The sequence below is a fragment of the Haemaphysalis longicornis genome, unplaced genomic scaffold (genome assembly GCF_048455015.1).
Source record: "Haemaphysalis longicornis isolate Haplotype H1 unplaced genomic scaffold, Haemaphysalis longicornis Haplotype H1 scaffold_2, whole genome shotgun sequence".
Lineage (NCBI taxonomy): Eukaryota > Metazoa > Arthropoda > Arachnida > Ixodida > Ixodidae > Haemaphysalis > Haemaphysalis longicornis.
In genome coordinates this window covers 208,988,989-209,002,165 of record NW_027526295.1, presented here as the reverse complement: position 1 = coordinate 209,002,165, position 13,177 = coordinate 208,988,989, and the positions used below count along the sequence as shown (strand labels likewise).

Below are 13,177 nucleotides of genomic sequence, written 5' to 3'. Positions count from 1 at the left end.
GAACACAGTCTGAATGGCGTCAGAACGTCGCTATTAAACACTGAGGGTGTGTCAAAATGTTGGCAATAAATATAGATTGAGCGCGATCATCAGCACTATACTTATTTTTTCGGCAATATATTTACGCTGCAAAAAATAGGTGGAGTGGGGACATCCCGTTTCGTTAACGATATAGTATACAGTCAATGACACCTTCAATGAACGCTTCTCCTGTTTCACAGCCTTCTTGCTAGACTGCTTCCTCTAAAGAGCATCTTCAGTTCTCCCACGATATGCCAGCTCGAACCTTGACTGGTTCTCATCCCGTTTCCTTTCACCCCGCAATCCACAGTCAGTGCGCTGCGTCCCTTGTCAGGCGTGCGTCCAGCATAGTAAACATGGTGCACACGAACTAAAGTACCCACGCACGGGCAGACACAGCCAACGCCACCCTTAGTGAACGAGATATGCTAAACCTCCCCTGGACTGCGATTTTCTTCGTCAGTGAAGGCTCTTGGCGAGGAAAACCAGATCCGTAACGTGGTGTCTCTGGACATCTACTGCTAGTCCGGTCTTCGAACCCTCTCCGAGGTGTGGTGGCATACACGCCGCGCGGTTTGTCCTTTTGGGGGCGTCGGTCGTGCGTGGGCAGACGCGGGCCCCGTTGCGCTGCCGATGGCGGTGCTCGATAACGAGACGCACGACGGCTCCCATCAGCTGATCCGGAAACGCTGACCTCCCTCCCCGTGCGCGCGACAGAGCATCGACGCGCGGCGGGGAGGTCCGCGGGCGCGTGGGACGACGATCAGGGCCGCGCCAGACGTGACGGACGGCGTGTTTGCGCGCGCTGGGCGCAAACGGCGCGACCTCAAACTGTCTTCGGCGCCGCTGGTCAGTCTGCTGGACAGACCGAGAGACACCCGCCGAGACACGGCGACGGGACAGTCGTCAGGCGCGCAGCTCGGCGAAGGAGGGCGTCAGCGCGCGGGTGACCGTTGGAGGCGGCCGCGCTAGCCTCATCCGTACACGACGCCAAGGTCGTGCTTCGGTCTCGGCCATGATGGCGATGACGCCTCTCGCTCTTCCACAGCACGCGCGGCCTATGGCATGTGCGCGCGCTACCGCGATTCACGGCTTGTGACCAGCTGACGATCTTGCTGTGGTGGGCTGGGGGAGCGGGAGAAAGAGCGGCAGGCACGCATCATGACACCGCCGGTCCAAACTGCCCGGGCTTGCTTTTGGGTGCCCATGATTGCAACCATGCACGGTTAATACAGCTACAGAGAAAGCAGGAGAACAACCAGGATTTACTTATTGGTTACTGCAACGTACGGCTCTAAGAAGAGAAAGAGCGTGAGTGCGGAGACGGTATACTTTATACGGTAAAACTGTATGTACAATGAAGATATGTGCCCTTGTGTGAAAAAACGACATAGTGTTCCCGGTTCATAGTAGACATGCGTCTCGCGAAGTATGTCGCCGTATAAGATTAATCCTGTCATTACTCAAAGAAAAGAAATCAGGGATAATTCTTCCCCCGAAGAGCGCAGAATATAACGGTCATGACAAGCTCCTCCTTCTCCTCCTCAAGAATGTCTCTATATTAGCGGCACTAGCGGGATCCATAAGAGACAGTGGCGAGATAGGTGAGCATGCTATGCTTCTTGCCCCTATATTAAGCTGGAGAGTGTTTGCGTCATGCGCGTACGGACGAATCCTCCGCTACAGCTGGATACAGGCCACATTCTGCGATACAAAAAAAAAAAAAATGAGCCCACTGATATCTGATAACTATCGTTCTATCGAAGAATCCGACAAGAAAAATCGTAGGAGGCAGCGACAGCCATCCCGCTTTTCAATAACGTCCTTCTGTCCGTCCGTCCGTCCGTCCGTCCGTCCGTCCGTCCGTCCGTCCCCCCTGGACAAAACCCTCGGAAGCTCGTTCTGCTCGTCGCCAGGAGCCTCCCCCCCTAGCCCCTCGCAGCTCGCCCCCGCAGTTCACCTCCCCAGCGGCTGGTACTGAACTTGTGGCAGCGGCCGACCCTCCTCCGCTGCCGTTTCCCTTTCCCATCTCGCGCTCCTCTTTCGGGTACCTCAGGACAATTTTCTGTACCTCACAACGCGTTTGTTCTCCTTAACAACAGTTGAGGGAGTACTTGAACATCGAGTACATACAAGCAGAGAGTTCCAAACTACTGAAAGCGTGGCTCACACATGCCCTCATTATTTCAGCAGCGCAAAAGAAAGCTAAAGCACATTTAAAGCAAAATACAAGGACATAACGGAGAGTGAATACACGTTAATTTGGCCTTTGTGTAAGTGAAAAAAAAAAACAAAAAAAAAACTACGCGTTGAAAACGGTGTCGTAGAGAGGCGAGACAAGACACTAACAAATACTAAAGTAAAAGATGCCGACTAGCGCCGTTCCAGTAGCAGCAACAAAGTGTCCCAACTGATGGTGTGCGAGCAGTGCGAAAGCGGAAAATTTGAACTGAATTGGCCTCCACTGCATGCATGATGGGAGGAGAGAGAGGGGAGTACCCGCCGCGGTGGCTCAGTGGCTAAGGCGTTGCGCTGCTGAGCACGAGGTCGCGGGTTCAATTCCCGGCCGCGGCGGCCGCTTTTCTGATGGAGGCGAAAAGCAAAAACGTCCGTGTGTACGAGATTTAGGCGCACGTTAGAGAACCCCAGGTGGTCAAAATTAATCCGGAGCCCTCCACTACGGCGCGCCTCATCGCCTGCGTTGCGTCGGCGCGTTAAACCCCGCAATCAATCAAATCAAGAGAGGGGAGTGGTGGGAGAGCGGTAAGGACGTTACGTGGCGGGCGGCCGAAGGCTATAGACTTTCGAAGACACTTGCTGCAAAGCCAGCCAGTAAGCAACCAATGCTTTCTTTGCTGCTGTTGTCGTTGTGTTTGCCTGCATGGACGAAGACGACAGAGCTGCCAAGAATTTCGACGGATGTTCCGGTAAGCCCTTCTCTCTAAATGCCAACCTTGCCGCCATATCGTATTTGCCAAACCGTAAGTTGAAAGAAAAGCAGACAAAGAATAGCTACGACGGCACACGTGAATATACAGGCTAAGCCGCAGCGGCTTACATGACGAGAAGTACGGTGCTGCTCCCTTCACAGGTAGCTACGCCTATTTTCGGCGTGCAGGCGCTCATGCCAAATGTGCACAGCGCGGAGAACCACCCGGCACGTTTTCCACACACTCTTCAACCTTCCAGCCCGTATCTTGTTCGTCGAACAATAAAAAGAGAAAATCGTTAGAGGCGGACATTCATTAGCGCACTCTGTGAAGGCCGCGGTGCAGCGGCGAATAATTGGTCAAGGATCCAGACGGCCTTGGCAGGGGCCTGTCTTTACACTTCCTACCGTAACATACCGTCAGAAACGGTGAGTATGATTTATGGCTTCGAACCTTCCCCGGCGCGAAATGCGTTGAATACGATTAACTCGCGCAAACCGAAGTGTTGCGCAAAAGCATACTTCACTGCATTGCGTACATGCTCTGTGTGAAGAAAAAAAAAGCGCAACTTTGTTTCATTTCTCAGGAAACAGTGGCGAAACGCAGCAATATGTCCGCTGCCCACCGGAAGGGTAATGTATAACTCGTCGCCTTACTAACAGCTGCCACTTGTACGTGCAACCACTCGCGTGCCCTCGGCTGCGAGCCGTTCGTTATGCCAGCTCAGGCACGCCACGCTAGCTACGGCCCACGCACGACTCGTCAAAATTGCTTCTCGTAAACGACAACGTCGAAGCCCAAGGCGCGGCGCAGCGCGGAAGGCTGGTTGGCTTTCGTCTCCAAGCGCCCCTGAAACGCGCACGCGGAGAGCTGGGGCCCCTCGACCACAGTTGGGCAAACACGCCACGCGCATTTGCATTTAATGGACGCCATTAGAAACACCACGTTCGAGTGCGAGCCGCGCGAGTGGGAACGCACCGGGAACGAAGAGGCAAGGCAAATTGCAATGATTCGCCCCGTCTCAATACGCGTATCGGTGTGCACACCGGCAGAGTTGACCTCCCCTCGAGGGGCTCCGACGCGGGCGCCGTGTTAGCGGCGTTGCTCGCGCGCTAACGCCTCCTCCTCCTCCTCCTCCGGCTTCTCACATCCTGCGGCAGCGTTGCTCAAGAGCCTCCGTGCTCGCGAGGAACGTCGACGCGACGGGGCTGGCAAGTTGCACAAAGGCGTCCGCCTCGGTGATTGCGCGCCGTGTGCGCGCGCAGGTAGTTCGGCAAAAGGGCGCCCTATTGAAGAAGAGGAGGCCCCTTTGCTGCCTCCTGCCACTGGGAAGGACGCCGCGTCTCGCTCTCTGTACACGCGGCCGTATAAGCGAGATTGATCGGTGCCTGTCACGTGACGCAATCTCTGTCTGCACAACGTTCCATAGGTGCCAAGGTGTGCCGGCGGATTCCACAGTCCACGTTGTTTCTCGTCGAACGAGTCGATCATCCTCAACTTCCACGAGTCCACGCGCTCTCTCTTTTTTTTTTCCATTCTTCATTCCATACTTTCAGCTAAGTGGCGATCGCATCTTTTGACGCTAACTCTGGACGTACCGAGGGCCTCGTTACGTTGGAGGTGGTGTTGGCGTGGTCGCCGTTGTAAGAGAGACCGAAGTCGCTCAGTCGGCTGGGGTTTCCGCCATGTCACGGAGAGTTGAGGGCGTTAAGCCTCCGTGGAAGCGTCTCGACGCGGCACGCCAGCCACACAAAGAAGCTGCGAGACCCGGGGGAGGTTTTCCGTGTAAGGCTTGAAAAATTACACGGATTTGGCCTCTTATACACACCCCGAAGCCCTTTTAAGTACAGAGCGAAGGAAGGAATGGCAGGTTGCTCAACCACGGCCACTGGATGAAAGAGTTCCATCCAGCGGCCGTGTCTCAACTGTTACTTCATCAGCAGCTGCAGCAGAGAGATAGAGAGAGTGAGGAGGAGTCACGTACACAAAGCCTCTTCTGGAACAGGCTGTATAGATGGCAAAAGGCAACGCATAAACATAGACAAACTGTCCGAACAAATGATACCCTTGAACTGAAGAGGACTTCGGTTGAAAAGTTATGGTACTTGTGCCGATTTCCTGCGATGAAAATACGAGGAAAAGAGTTCTTGCCCTGCGTCAGCTCGGAGACCGTCATGCTCATCATCATAATCATCATCAGCAGTGCCACCATCCCCACTACCACCGTAATCATCATTAACCTGTTTATGTCCACGGAAGGACCAATACCTTTCCCACAGACTTCAAAACAATCGAGTGCTGTGCGCTATCCGAATTCATTCTCTTCCATCAAATTCTCTTATTTTATCCCTCCATCGAGATATATGTCTTCACTTCTAGTCCCGTTGTCCGTAGCCCTTCTATTAGTGGTGTCCACCTGTTGTCTGTGCCCCCGATCACATGCCTGAGCCACCTCCTCATTTATCTTAATTTGAACTAGGACGTCTTCCGCCGAGTTTGCTCACTATAATTCCAATCCCATATTTAGCGTTACTTCTATCATGCTTCTTTCAAGACTCGTTGGGCTGACTAAAGGTGCTCACTAAGTCGCCAACTTTCTGCCCATAAGACATCACCGGAAGTACGGACTGGTTGCACACCGTTACTAACAGACGCAGCGTACACTTCCCCACTCGAGAATGCACGCCTATTGCACGCCAGCCGAGTCCTGTTTATGAATAGCACCAATTACATCTGGCTCGCTCCGCCGTGTGGCGCGGGTCGAGACAAACAGGGTGGCGCCCAACCGCAGACAATTAAACGTTCGGATTCGGGCTATCGGGTGCTCCTGCAAAAGGCTCCCCAGCGCGCTCCGCAAGAAGACTGCGACAGCATGAATGAAGCACGCAGCGCCGATAATTATCTCCTCCCAAAGCCATTCAAGCTTCCTCTCTTGAATTATCTCAGTGACACCCATCTGCGTCGCCTCGTTTCTTTTCGCCACCCCCGGAGGGCCTGTGTCAGAGCGAAATTTGGGTGGGCCGCCTCGCCTAACGCAGCAGCGGCAGCACGCACAAAACAACAGCCGCGCGCCGTGGAAATGGGCCCAGGTTATCGGGCACCGCGGGACACCACGCACGCGTGCGGGCACTCCCGGCTGTTCGCCCGCGAACCGTCGGGCTCCATCGGAGCAATCCGCCCCGAACCATTCTAGCCCGGCTCCTTTTTCCGGGTTTTCGTCGGCCACTGCCGTCTCCAGTCGCCTCTTCTCTTCCCTTCTTTACTTTGTTCTCGTTCGACCCTTTCTCTCCGCAATGAACCGGCGCCACTGTTTGGGGCCCCTCGGCGTGCGGTTCGTCCGTAAAGAAGGGGTGATACAAAGAGGAGATCCGCGAGAATGCGTGCATTCCGCCGCGTTACGTATACACGTACGGCACAGCTGGAAAGACGTTTATATGCGAAGGAGGAAGAGGACCCTATACAAAAACGGTCGTCGCAACTTCGTGCGAGGTCAAGCGAAATCGGAAAATTCGGAGGCGAGAAGTGGACTGGGGAGCATCGCAAGACAGGAACAGGAAGACGTCGGGACAGTAGATGCAAACAAGCTGCTGCTGCTGATGATGATGATGATGGCAACAACGACAAAGACGATGATGCTGATGTTGATGAATCAGAGTACAGTGAGCAGCACTTCATGCAGCCCAACATTTGTTTTGCTGGCGGCATTGGTGGAGTATAAGTTGCTTTGAAGTAAGTGTCGATAATTTCCTTAATCTTAGAAACATTCCTTTTAAGTGATTGATTGATTGATTGATTGATTGATTGATTGATTGATTGATTGATTATGAGGTTTAACGCGCCGATGCTACACAGGCGACAAGGCGCGCCGTAGTCGAGAGCTCCGTATTAATGTTGACTACCTGGGCATCTTTAATTAACGTGCGCCGAAACCTCGAACACACGGGCGTTTTCGCTTTCCGCCTCGAGCTCAGCAGAGAAACATTCTTTCTGCCTATAAAAACTTCCACATTCGAAAAAAAAAAAATTAACGGACTGCTTCCCTCCGAAAATAGGGGTGCACACGAAGCTTGACCTCAGTGAAAACGAAAACGACCACAATCGAAACTCAGTGACCGCAAATTGAAAACGAAAACACTTCTGCCAAAATCAAAACGCAATGAGCAAAATGAAAACGCAAAACCATCGATCGACTAAAACGAAACCCTTTCATTTAGCTGAGCTTTGCCCCAACGCAAATGTTTGGCATACGAAATTGTATGCCGTTCTTCCTCAATTATCTAAAACTTTTGCGTTATTTAATTGCTGCCCGCTTTTCCGCGGAGCGAACAACGGGCGGCCTACCCATGCCGCGCTAGAAGGTGAGCTACCCGACAGGAGCGAGTGACCGCCCCGGCGATGTGACTTGGTGTGAGCGACGACGCTGATTGGCTCATTTTGTGGCGTGATATAGAGTGACACCCGTGCGCGCGCGTGCGCCCACGCCAGCTGTGAACTTGTGGACGAGAGCTGCGCCAGAAGAGCACGTAAGTCCATAAGCTCTAACAGTAGCACAGTCAACACTTTATCCCTAGCTAATCCCCTGAGTAGGTACGTTTCAAACACTTCAAGGGCATCATCATCATTGTCGTCATCATTACGCGGTCAAAGTTGGTTTTGCCGCAAGGCGTTTCGGCGTACGACGCCACCGACGACGCAAGTCAGCCAATAAAAGCTTCGCTTAAAAATGTGGGTTGTCCAAGAGTCAAGCTTCGTTATTTCCATACCGTTTTGCAAGTAGCTGCTGGATCGACAATGGACATGAGCGATTCTAATGCCGCTGGGCTTCCCAACGGCATCTTGTCGTGCAGTGCGACCGTGGGGATTCAACATACACACGCGCGCGCCCAAAGAAAATTGTTTCTTATCATCGTTCATCGGCCCCGTAGATGATAAAGGGGGAACGATCAATCCCGTTCTATTCGGGCGTTTTTTGCTATAGGCGACTTGAGCGTACAGAGCATCGCCGCCGGGTTGCGTCACACGCGCTCACAGAGCGGGAAGAGGAGACAGCGGGGCACAACGGCACTGGCCTCGGGGCTATCGGCCGCTAGGGCCTTCTTTCCTCATGACCGGCCAGCAGGAGAATAGGAGAGAAAAGATCCATCAGAGATTTCCTTCGTGGCCAGATCGTCTCTCCCTCTTCTCTGTGTTCCTTCCAGTCCAATACGCGTTGCAGCGTAAGGATGCGGTAGGGAAAGGGAGCGGAGACCGCTCGCTTGCAAACTTAGCACCTCCGCGTTCCGCGTAATGACACGTGTCGGTGCATTCTTACGCCGCACTGGAAGCCTTACCCCTCCATGTATGAGTAACAACTTCCGAGTGCATACACGCTTCTTTGTAGGAAAAAAGAAAAGAAAATGAAACACTCTGCAAGTCATCGACCACCCAAGTGCTTCTTGAGGGGCGATTCGGATAAACAGCGGACAGGTATCGCATTGTATATACTCTGTAGCACGGAACGGTGTGGCCCGTGATAACACGCTATGCGCGCCCAATTTTACGGGTATGCCGCTCCTGCGCCCATCAACATAGCCTTTGGCCACCAATCGGCGGCTCCCGAGTGTACAGGTAAGCTCTCGGAGGCTCCAATATCAGCGTCGTCCAGCACCACCGGCGGCACGGCGTGTCCTCAGGGCTGAAGCGTTAGTTTGTGTGCGAGAGGCTATTTCCTGCGTTGTGACCAAGTGATCGCTCTTACAGGGCACGCCGCCGTACCTCATGCAGGGTTGACGGGACTTACTGCCTGCTGGGCAAGCGAGTATTCTTTTGGTCAGCAGCTACAATAATGAATGACTGCAGGCAACACTATGATCCCGAACCCTTTAAAAAAAAAGGGGGGGGGGGGCGATTGTATTATGTTGGTTGTTTTAAATCAAAAGTACCAGAACTCTGAACCGCGAAAGTGCTTTCCAACTGTGAGTGAGAAGCGGGGGTGAATAGCCTGACCCCTTGGTACGGCCAAACAGTAGGGATCACCTAATTTCACCCTGAACACAGGCTAGGGTGAGAGGGAGGGAGGTCGTTGGCTCTGTGGTATTTTCTAACGTGGCGCATCAAGCCACACATCCAAGCATTTCGTTCACAGACTTAGCTTGCAAGGCCGATCCGCCAGCACACACGGGCATGAATAGTGAAATCCCTGCTATCCGCCCAACCCCCTTAACAAAACGCGGGAAAAGTTGAACAGAAGGGATGAGGAAGCTTTCACGACAAGTTCCAATCCTGGGCTTCACGTCTACGATTGTGCTAAGCCCTTCACACGCGACCTTCTCCTGTCTTTACCCTCGCACTATCATGCGCAGCCGATACTTCCACCACGAATGCCGACACTTCAACCTGCACAAGGTCCCAGAATGCGAGGTTGCCCGCCTTCAACGGCACCACCGCCACGTGAGCTGAGGGATGTGCACTCTTTACCCAAGCAACGGTTTTCGCCCCGCAGGCCGCCTCGCGGACGCCGAGCCGCGTAAACGCTCGTTCCGGCGAGTTTCGCCACTCGACCCTGATGCCGTCCGCAAAGCCGTCACGGTTCTCAGCGCGCCGAGTGTGTTGACCAACCACGCGGCCTTCGTGACGGGTCGACGCGGCTCTCGTGTTTACCCTCGCCATTGTAAACAGAGACGTCTGCCTCGATCGCGGCGGCACCCCATTGTCCGTTCAAGGCATTCCGCGCAAACGTTTTTTGTTGGAAAAACGATGGAAAAGAAGATCGCCAGTGCGGCTGCCCTGGGCCATCGCTATTCCTTGGCGAATCAAGGCAGAAACCGCACGGTTGCCCGTAGAGGTCGCATAGCGCTCGTCTTTTGTGCGCGCGCATGCGCATTCGCAGGGGAAGCGGGATTCGCACTGAGACTATCTCGTAAGATAGCTTGGTAAGCTGGTAAAGCGTCTTGAGGAAATCCGCAGCTCAAAAGAAGAAATACAAAGGAGACACAGGGCGCGTGTAGTTTATTGTTTCTTACGGCGTGCTCAATACTTCGTGTCATTTTTGAGCCTTTAGCTCCACTGCAACATCTTATGTCAAAGTAAACATACTTGTCGAGCACCTACTTTGCCCTATTCACGTACGTGAAATTTTAGCTGGTGTGCAGAGTGTATGTGCGCAGGATGTACAGCGTTAGAGGCAGCAAGAAAGATAGAGAGAGGTCACTTTTTATAATCCAACATCCATCCTTCTCCTTTAAATCGTCTTACCTCCACAAATAATTAAAGAGTTAATCACACTGACATACCTCTTGTGCATGTTTTAGGCTTTCTCGAATTTTCTGAGCCTTCTCAGCGGTTCCGTTGTAAAATTGATTTCTCGCACTTTGTTTGAAAATGGGACGTTTTAATCATACATCCGTCTGTATACATCCGTCTGTAATCTTCGCAGTAATGTCGCCACGGCATCTTCTTTACGTGACGGTTATACAACGACGCAATTTGTCGTTGTGTCGAACTCGTTTTATAATTTTATTTATTTATTTATTTTGAATATTGAATTTAAATCAGAGAGCCGACATCTCCGAGGATTTTTTTCCTCTAACAGCCACGTAAACAACCCTTGAATCGGCGCTTCGATAAAGCTTAATATATTTATAGTTGCGTCTGAAAACGATATTATATTTTTACTACTTTACTGCCGCGTTTGGAACATTGCGTGCTTATATATATATATATATATATATATATATATATATATATATATATATATATATATATATATATATATTTGGTAAGGCATTCCAGATCTAATCGAAAGGCGTGGGTTTGGTCCCCACTCTGGGCGCGTGTTTTTCTTTCTCATGCATTTATTTAAAAAATAATAATGTAACGTCACTAACGGTAAAAAATAGTCTAATCATTCCCCTATGCCTTCTTTGGCGTTGTAGACTGCCGGCATTTCTTTCTATATATATATATATATATATATATATATATATATGTGTGTACGCTGTACGCGTTGTAGACTGCCGGCATTTCTTTCTATATATATATATATATATATATATATATATATATATATATATATGTATATATATATATATATATATATATATATATATATATATATATATATATATATATATATATGGTTTGGAAATGAGGGGCTCGTTAGAAAATACAGAAAGAAATGCCGGCAGTCTACAACGCCAAAGAAGGCATAGGGGAATGGTTAGACTATTTTTTACCGCTAGTGACGTTACATTATTCTTTTTTTTATTAGTTACGTGAGAAAGAAGGAAAGAAGGATTGCCCCCATCTCCCCGCGAAGGAACCCTGGTGTGATGCGGCGCGTGCATACGCGAAATGAGAGGGTACACGAGTTTTAGCGACCACCACCCAGCTCTTTATGACATTTAATAATTATGACTTTATGGTCAGTAAAGTGCACAGTGAGCGGTTGCCGCAGCAGTGGTCAAATCTTGGTTTCATCGTCGATGTTCGAGAAGAACGAGAGCGAGCGCTGACTGAACCGCCGCGGAGCGATACCCGCTTTATATGCACAGCGCTTGAAGGAGAGGAGACCGCGGGAGAGAGTCGCGCATACACGCACATGCGCACCGGAGCAGCTGTTAACGCAGCGTTAACGCAGCGAAGCGCGCGCCAACCAAGCGCGCCAGCTGTCGTTATGCTGTCGTGCATGCGCAGGTGGCGTGCGGACGGACGCCGACGACGCAGGAGGGACATGCCTCAGAGCAAGAGATGCGCCGCATCTAAAACACGCGCCCAGAGTGGGGACCGAACCCACGCCTTTCGATTAGATCTCGAATGCCTTACCAATTCGGCTATCTGGGCGACTGTGTTCTTCACTTTCTGGGGTATTTATATTTTACTACAACTGTATCTGACGCTTGAGGGTGGTAGCCAGCGCCACTCAGACTACACGGGGAGAAGGGGACCTTCTTTTCAACCCCCGGGGTGTAACGCGAACGTCTACAGCCTGTCATAAGCGGGTAACTGGCGGGAAACCCTCTTATGCTACCTTGGCATCAAGGCTGCCAGAACCGAGGCCCTCGCTAAGCTTTCGCACAGGCTGTAGACGTTCGCGTCACGCCCCGGGGGTTGAAAAAGAAGGTCCCCTTCTCCCCGTGTAGTCTGAGTGGCGCTGGCTACCACCCTCAAGCGTCAGATACAGTTGTAGTAAATATAAATAACCCAGAAAGCGAAGGAGAACACAGTCGCCCAGATAGCCGAGTTGGTAAGGCATTCGAGATCTAATCGAAAGGCGTGGGTTTGGTCCCCACTCTGGGCGCGTGTTTTTCTTTCTTTCTTTATCACGTAATTAATAAAATGATAATAATAGTAATGTAACGTCACTAACGGTAACAAATAGTCCAACCATTCCCCTATGCCTTCTTTGGCGTTGTAGACTGCCGGCATCTCTTTCTGTATATATATATATATATATATATATATGTATATATATATATATATATATATATATATATATATATATATATATATATATATATATATATATATATATATATATATATATATATATGTATATATATATATATATATATATATATGTATATATATATATATGTATATATATATATATATATATATATATATATATATATATATATATATATTTATTTATTTATTCAAGATACCTTACAGGCCCATGGGGTGGGGCATAGAGTAAGGGGGAGCACATAAAATCAACAGAGTTAGTTTACAAATTATATAACACCGCTGGGCAAGACTAACAACCAATATGAAGTCAACTGTATCAAGCAAATACACACGCATACACACATAGACTCACAAAATCGAATCTGCGCGCGAGCCTCGAAACTTGAAGTCGCGTTAACAGAAATTTTGTTGATTTCCGCACATTTAGTGAAAAGTTAGTCAATAATACACAGTAAAACAGCATCTAGTCAAAAATGAACAGGATCATACAAGACACGATATATATATATATATATATATATATATATATATATATATATATATATATATATATATATATATATATATATATAGTATTTTCGCTGCTGAGCACGAGGATGCGGGTTCGATTCCCGGCCGCAGCGGCCGCTTTTCTGATGGTGACAAAAAGCAAAAACGCCCGTGTGTGCGAGACTTCAGCGCACGTTAAAGATCCCCAGGTGGTCAAAATTAATCCGGAGCCCTCCACTACTACGACGCACCGAAACCTGCGCAGTTCCGACGCGTTAAACTCCACAATC

At 50.1% G+C, this 13,177-nt stretch overlaps 1 protein-coding gene across 4 annotated transcripts in view; it reads right to left on the bottom strand.

The window, feature by feature from the left end:
* The window catches only part of LOC144169854 (band 4.1-like protein 4), a 135,415-nt gene that overhangs the window by 49,340 nt on the left and 72,898 nt on the right, over positions 1 to 13,177 (bottom strand). The gene's annotated exons all lie outside the window — the stretch shown is intronic.